The sequence below is a fragment of the Cavia porcellus genome, unplaced genomic scaffold, assembly GCF_034190915.1.
Source record: "Cavia porcellus strain 051 isolate PalLab524CR breed Dunkin Hartley unplaced genomic scaffold, mCavPor4.1 scaffold_14, whole genome shotgun sequence".
NCBI classification, from domain to species: domain Eukaryota; kingdom Metazoa; phylum Chordata; class Mammalia; order Rodentia; family Caviidae; genus Cavia; species Cavia porcellus.
This window is the reverse complement of record NW_026947497.1, coordinates 8049440-8055423: the sequence shown is the minus strand read 5'-3', so window position 1 is coordinate 8055423 and position 5984 is coordinate 8049440. Positions and strand designations below refer to the sequence as shown.

The 5984-nt window shown below is 44.8% G+C and overlaps 1 long non-coding RNA gene across 2 annotated transcripts; it reads right to left on the bottom strand.

Annotated features, from left to right (window-relative positions):
* Window positions 1–3216: 3216 nt before the first annotated feature.
* LOC134470376 (uncharacterized) lies at window positions 3217–5412 on the bottom strand. 2 transcript variants are annotated; one of them, XR_010039227.1, is made up of 3 exons: window positions 5154–5412; window positions 4435–4615; window positions 3217–3430 (listed from the first exon to the last, which is right to left on the bottom strand). It is a non-coding gene; the product is annotated as an uncharacterized LOC134470376 (long non-coding RNA). The 2 variants fall into 2 exon arrangements; XR_010039226.1 differs by lacking the exon at window positions 5154–5412 and having other exon boundaries at window positions 4435–5061.
* Window positions 5413–5984: the final 572 nt, after the last annotated feature.

The following is a 5984-nucleotide window of genomic DNA, read 5'->3' as shown; positions in this document are numbered from 1 at the left end:
CACAGATGGCTGTTGGAGGAACCACATTAAAGGGCCACCGTGAAAGGTAGCGATTTCCTGTCTTCTCCATCTGGCAGGTCCTAACGAAATGCACCCTGAGGAGCAGACTCACGGTGACACTTCATAGACATGTGGACACGTGTGGCTGGGGATGGCTCCAAAAAGCCATTCATTCCGGGTGGTGTCTCTCCACACTCACCGCCCAATCCATCCCTCCTTTTGCTTGTCAACGACCTAATCCAACAAGGGTAAGATCATGCAACCTTTCTAAGCCTTGGTTTTCTCACCTGTAAAATGGGAACAAAAAATCTTACAATAAAGGCAACTCCCTTGTTTTGCCTCAGTTAACTTGATTTTGCAACTCTCAAGGAACTTAATTAATAGGTAAGCTATGATGTATTCTTATGTGGAATATCATATAGCCAATATGTCTCAAATGATGAGACAGGGGAGAAATACTACAAATAGTTAAGCAAAAAAGGGTGAAAGTTTGAAAGAAAAATTAAAACACTCCATGCAGATGATGGGCATAGTGTCACACCAGGCAGCCCCGAGAGTGTTAAACCATGTCTCTGGCCAACACACATACTGTCTCCTTATGAAGTCTGGTCCTTACTTCACTCTGTGGTCCTCTTGGCATGTCTCACTGCCTGCCTGGAATCCTACGGACTTGTGTCACATTGTATCTTCCATAACCAGCCCTCCTGTTCACTCTGCTGAGTTGGGTTGTGTTGACCTCACAACCCAATAGGAAGCCCAATTAATAAAAGAACCACGATGCCTTCCAATGAAGGAGTATTACGTTCCCCAGATGACTTCAGACATGGGCAAAACAGTAATGGTAATCGTTAGGTGAAAAAAAACCCGCAAGGAACTCCATCAGCACACGATGTTTGCAAGTAACAAAGCAGAACACCCCTGAATTTGTGTATATCTATATGCAAATGCATCCAAAAAGTATCAGGAAATATACCAAAATCATGGTAGATATTATTTGAGAGTAAGTTTATAGCTGCTTTTGAATTGCCTATCTTTATAGTTTTTGGAATTTTACCATTGCTACTAATCAGAAGAACAAAAAAACAACATGCTCTTATTAAAAGGCAAATTGTGATGTAGGAAAATTAAGATGTTTTTTTAAATCAAAGAACCAGGGAGAATTTTTATTTGTTTCCAATCTTACCTGTTTATCTATCAAACACTTTTAGAACAACTATTGTAAGTATGACGGCGTGATAAATGCAAAAAAGGAAAAGACAGATTTAAGGGAGGTCCTGATAGTGAGAGACATATTTATTTGGGGATATGAAACGTTTACGGGTGACGATTCAGGAAAGCAAGAAAGGGAGACAGGAAGAGCCACCCCAGGCTTTCTGAGGGCTCTCAGAAGGAGCAGCCCTGGCTCGGTGGTGGTCTTGATTCTTACGAGACTAGAGAAATCAGGAACACAGACATTTTTATGGGATTCATCAGTCTGAAACCTTTTCCTCACCCAGGCTTCTCCCAGATTTATAACTAAGCAGCAAAATAGCTTGCCTGGGAGAAGACCATCGACTTTTCCAGTGAGCTGTCGTGAAACAATACAAGCCAGGCAGCAGAGGGAAAAATAAACGGATTTGAACATGTCCCTCAGATTTCCTCCCGTGGTTCTTAAAAGTTATAAAATTTAATTTTTACATGCTGCAATATTTTCAACTCTGAGCACACTTTGTAGAAATGAAGCCTCATGGAAATTCAGGCTTATTAACATATCTGAATAAGAATTTTATTTGATTCCCTCAAAGTCGATACAAGTAAATTCATCTGCTACCTAGTTCTGGTCAAAAATATCAACAGTCTCTGCAAAGCACTGTAGTGGAACTTGGTGTCAAGATATCCAAATTTACCTCACATACAAAAATGAAAAACTAGAATAGTTTTATTTTGATGGAAAATTTATATGTGTTCAAAGTTTATAAATTTTCCCTTCTACTGGCTAATGGAAAATTTAACAACTTCAACCACAGCAAATGCAAATGGTTGGTTATTCCTCTGTGGCACAGTAGGAGGTGGTGCCCTAAAGATGCCTTGAATGTACCTGGCTGGTGGCAGAGGTGGCTGGGTGGCATGCGCTGTTTGCTTGGAAGTCATCCCCAACACAGTCTACTACATTCACGTAATCCATGAGACATTGAGCCAGAAATCGCAAGAAAATCAGAGGCTTCCTTTGGTCAAGGCCGGGACTTCTTGATACTTTCCATCAACTCTCCAAATGGAGACTTGGGCTCCAAATGCTCTCAGAAGACCCACATCCAAAAGCTGGCAAGGAAGTGTCCGTTCCCGGATGCCGGAGGTAGCTCAAGGCCAGGGCTGGGTGAAGACAAGGGCCAAGCCCAGCACCTCCTTGCCGAAGTGCTGAGGAGCTGACTCCTGTGCTTACCTCTTCCCTTCTCATCTGGTCAGGGCTCAGCAGCTGCATTCCCGAGCTGCACTGGGCCTGGCTCACAGGGCCAAACGGCCTCTGTATGGACCAGTCAGGGGAGGCCAAGACCAGCAGCAGCTGGGTCCTGGATGTGCTTTGGGATGACCCCCCTTCCCCCTCCCTGTGCCTTCCAGAAGCTTCTATTCCCCAAGCCAGGCCTGAGATTGTGGCACACTCAGCCATAGCCTGGGCACACGTTGGAAGTATCTTAGCCCAAGAAAGCGTGGACAGTGCTGGCTTTATCTTACCGTGGCTCCTTGACTTATGGAGCCCAAACCACAGCCTCCAAGGCAGTCTCCTAAAAACACCTTCTCAAGTCATTAAAAATATGCATAATATTATCATTACCATCTATAGGCCCTGTATTTCTAGTAACTGGCATTGTTACTTCGAGCCAGCCAGGAAAGCAGCATGCCAAGAACTGACACGGTGTGTTATGTCACCAAAACAAAAGCACACACCTGATAAATGTCGAGCTGGCTGCCCTGTGGGTTTCCCCCGCCTTCTACAAGTTGTAGCTTTCACATTTTCCATTTTCAATATGGTGTGAGGTGTTGAGTAACAGAAGAAGCTGACATGTCTCTCTCAGAGATACGATCTTGTAAAAGTACGGGGCTTACCAAATGGCACCAACTTAAATCAATTTTTAAAAAGGATGAACCGTTTCCTCTGCTTTGGATCTAATAATTTAGCATTTTATGTATTTACTTATTTTGTCCTGAACCCAGGTCCTTCACACAGAGCCACACCCCCAGTCCATTTTTATTTTTTATTTTCAGACAAGGTCTTGTAAGTTGCTGAGTTCCTCAGGCTGCTCCAGCCCCGGACTGTCAGCGTGCTGGGGTCACAGGCCTCGCCACCACACCCAGCTCTGGTTTTCCGCTGTTGATATTCCTGGAAGTATTCGTCTTCACATAGGGGTGAAAAAACACGTCCTTCTCTTGACGTCAAAACCCTCGATGGCCATAGCTGCTTGAAAGGAAGGCAGTGAGAGAGGGAAAGAGATATTGGAGAAGGGAAGATGGGTTCAGAAGACCCAGAGAGATGAGGGTACAGAGGTCCTACCCTCCAGGTCTCCTGCCTACCAGCCTCGCCCGTCATGGTGTGCATTTCTTTAACCAGCCTTATTTTGGGCCAACCCAGACAGACAGAGAAGAGGCTTCCCCTGCTGGGGAATTTTCATTGGCTTTTGTCTTCTCTAAATCTAATTCACATCCTGCATCTTGTAAAAGAGGAGTTGGCATTCTTCTTTGCATATTTGTGTGTGTGTGTTATTTGTTTGTACAGATCTCTATGCTCCCGACCAGTAAGTGAGTGTGCATTTACACTAGGCACTAACAGCCACCATGACAAGGCAGAAATGCTGAACGCTTCTTGCAAGGCTCTGCCCTTTCTCTGGACACACAGCTAGCCACACTCAGCAGGAAAGTTGCTCACTGACCAAAAAGATTCTCCTCACACTAGGAAGTGAGCATGAAATCAGTTGTTGCTGTCTGTAGTTTGACAACAGTTTAGCCTAATTTAACTAACACACCCACGGTCCTATTTTCTATGAACACACATATACATCATTTGAGCGGTCTCCTCAAAGGTCACATGAGCCCTTTTTAAAGCTGGCGAAGCATTTGATACTGTAAGAGTACATTCTCTCAGGAGGGTATCTCTCAGTTGTTGAAGGACTTTTGCATACATTCCCTCCTAGAGTCTCTGGAACAATTTTGCAAGGCAGGTATGACCGTTGACAGCTGAGAAACTTGGCTCCACCAGTGAAGCGAGTCTCCCAAAGTCACACAGCCAGGAAAGGAGAACAGGGAGCCTGGCTCACCCTGTTCACCAGTGAGCATTTGCACATCTTTCCAGAGCTCAGCTCCAGCTATACCCACACAAACTGTGCGGGGCACCCCACGTGGGCTTGGGCCGGCCATCGGTTCTTCTGTGCCCTCTGCCCCGCGTGTACACCCCCCGGTACTCACCCACATTCATGATGCCAACGTGGGCTCTGAGGGTTGCGGGTGCAGTAGAAGGTCTCGCTGCTTCTTTCATCCACCACAAAGTTGTGATTCCAACAGTCAGTGCGACACCGTGGTGTCATCAATGGTTCCAAGAGGAGAGCAGTGCGAGGGGAAGCTGACCACAGTGCAAAGACAGTTCTTCCTTTCATAGAAGTTAAGTGTGACTATCAAGCCAAAATATGTTTAGAAGCTGCATACGAGCTCCAACGAGGACTCCCTAATGTTAAAAACTAACCGGGACACAGATTACCCCTGTTGGGGCCAGAATTGCTTTAGCCTGGTTAGCTAAATCAGCTTTGGCATGGAGCATGATATTAAATGTCCTAAATAATTCCAAAGCATGACTCTGTAAAGTGAGTGTTAGTATAAATAATGCACGCATGCAGAGATGGACATATTAATGAGGAAAAAGATAGTATCTCCCTTCTCTCTGTTTTTTCATCTCACCCTTTTAATACATTTACTTCTGTTAAATGAACCAAGAGCAGACAATTAAAATTAAACACCTCACATGGTCCTGAAACTGCATGGGTTAGGAGTAATGATAGCAGCTCAGGGCTCACTCAGAGGAGTCACTGGAGGGTAAGGACTCTTTACAGCTCTGTGAGCCATTTATGAAGCTGGGCTTGAGGAACAGAGGCTTAAATCCTGCAGGCAAAATTATCACAGGTGATTCTCACCTCAGCAGGTCAGAAATGCAGAGCTCCTTGCTGCAGGAATGTATCAGACAACAGAGGAGGACCACCTGGAAAATTCTAAAAGCCCCACCACCATTGGTCGGTCCAGGACTGGCAGTGGGAAGGGTGAGCAGGATTCTTTTGGACTGAGTTTCCTAGAACACACCTCGGGTGTTGCATCGAGGTAGACAGGATAGGAGAGCCACTGGTGAGCTTTCCTGGCTGAAAGACAAGATTCAAACAAGCTGTTTAGCCTTCGGTTTCAGCGTTCCCAAACATCATAAAGATGCCGGCTCTTGTAAAAAGGAGCCAGTTGTTTACAATAGACTATTCTGCAGGGAGTGGGTGTGTCTCATAAGGCAAATATTTGCCCATAGGAGGTAATAAAATTGTATTAAGCTCTTACCCTACTACTGTACGTGGTCACCAACAGGATTAGCTCACCGGAGTCTATTTTAAGACTCTGTCGGGCACAAACATTAACAAAAACCTGGCCTCTCTTCTGGAGAATATATAATTGACCTTTCAAGTCCATAATCTCATTTATCAAAGCGGATGGCAAGGATTTATGCAGAATACTTTGCACACCTCTTTGATTTCAACCCCCTGAGAACCCAAACATGCTTCCCACCCAATCCTGTTTTATTTTTGCCATATCCTGTGTGGTTGAATGGCCCTCTTGTAAAAAGTGCAATGTGAACCCCTCTCCCATTTTTTTCCCCTGAAGTTCTAAACAAATCTTACATCAGTTTTGTAAAATGTGCAGTTCTCTTACATTCCTTAGGCAGACTGTAAAGGTCAGAGTTCTGAAGAGTGGAGGAAATCTATTTGCAT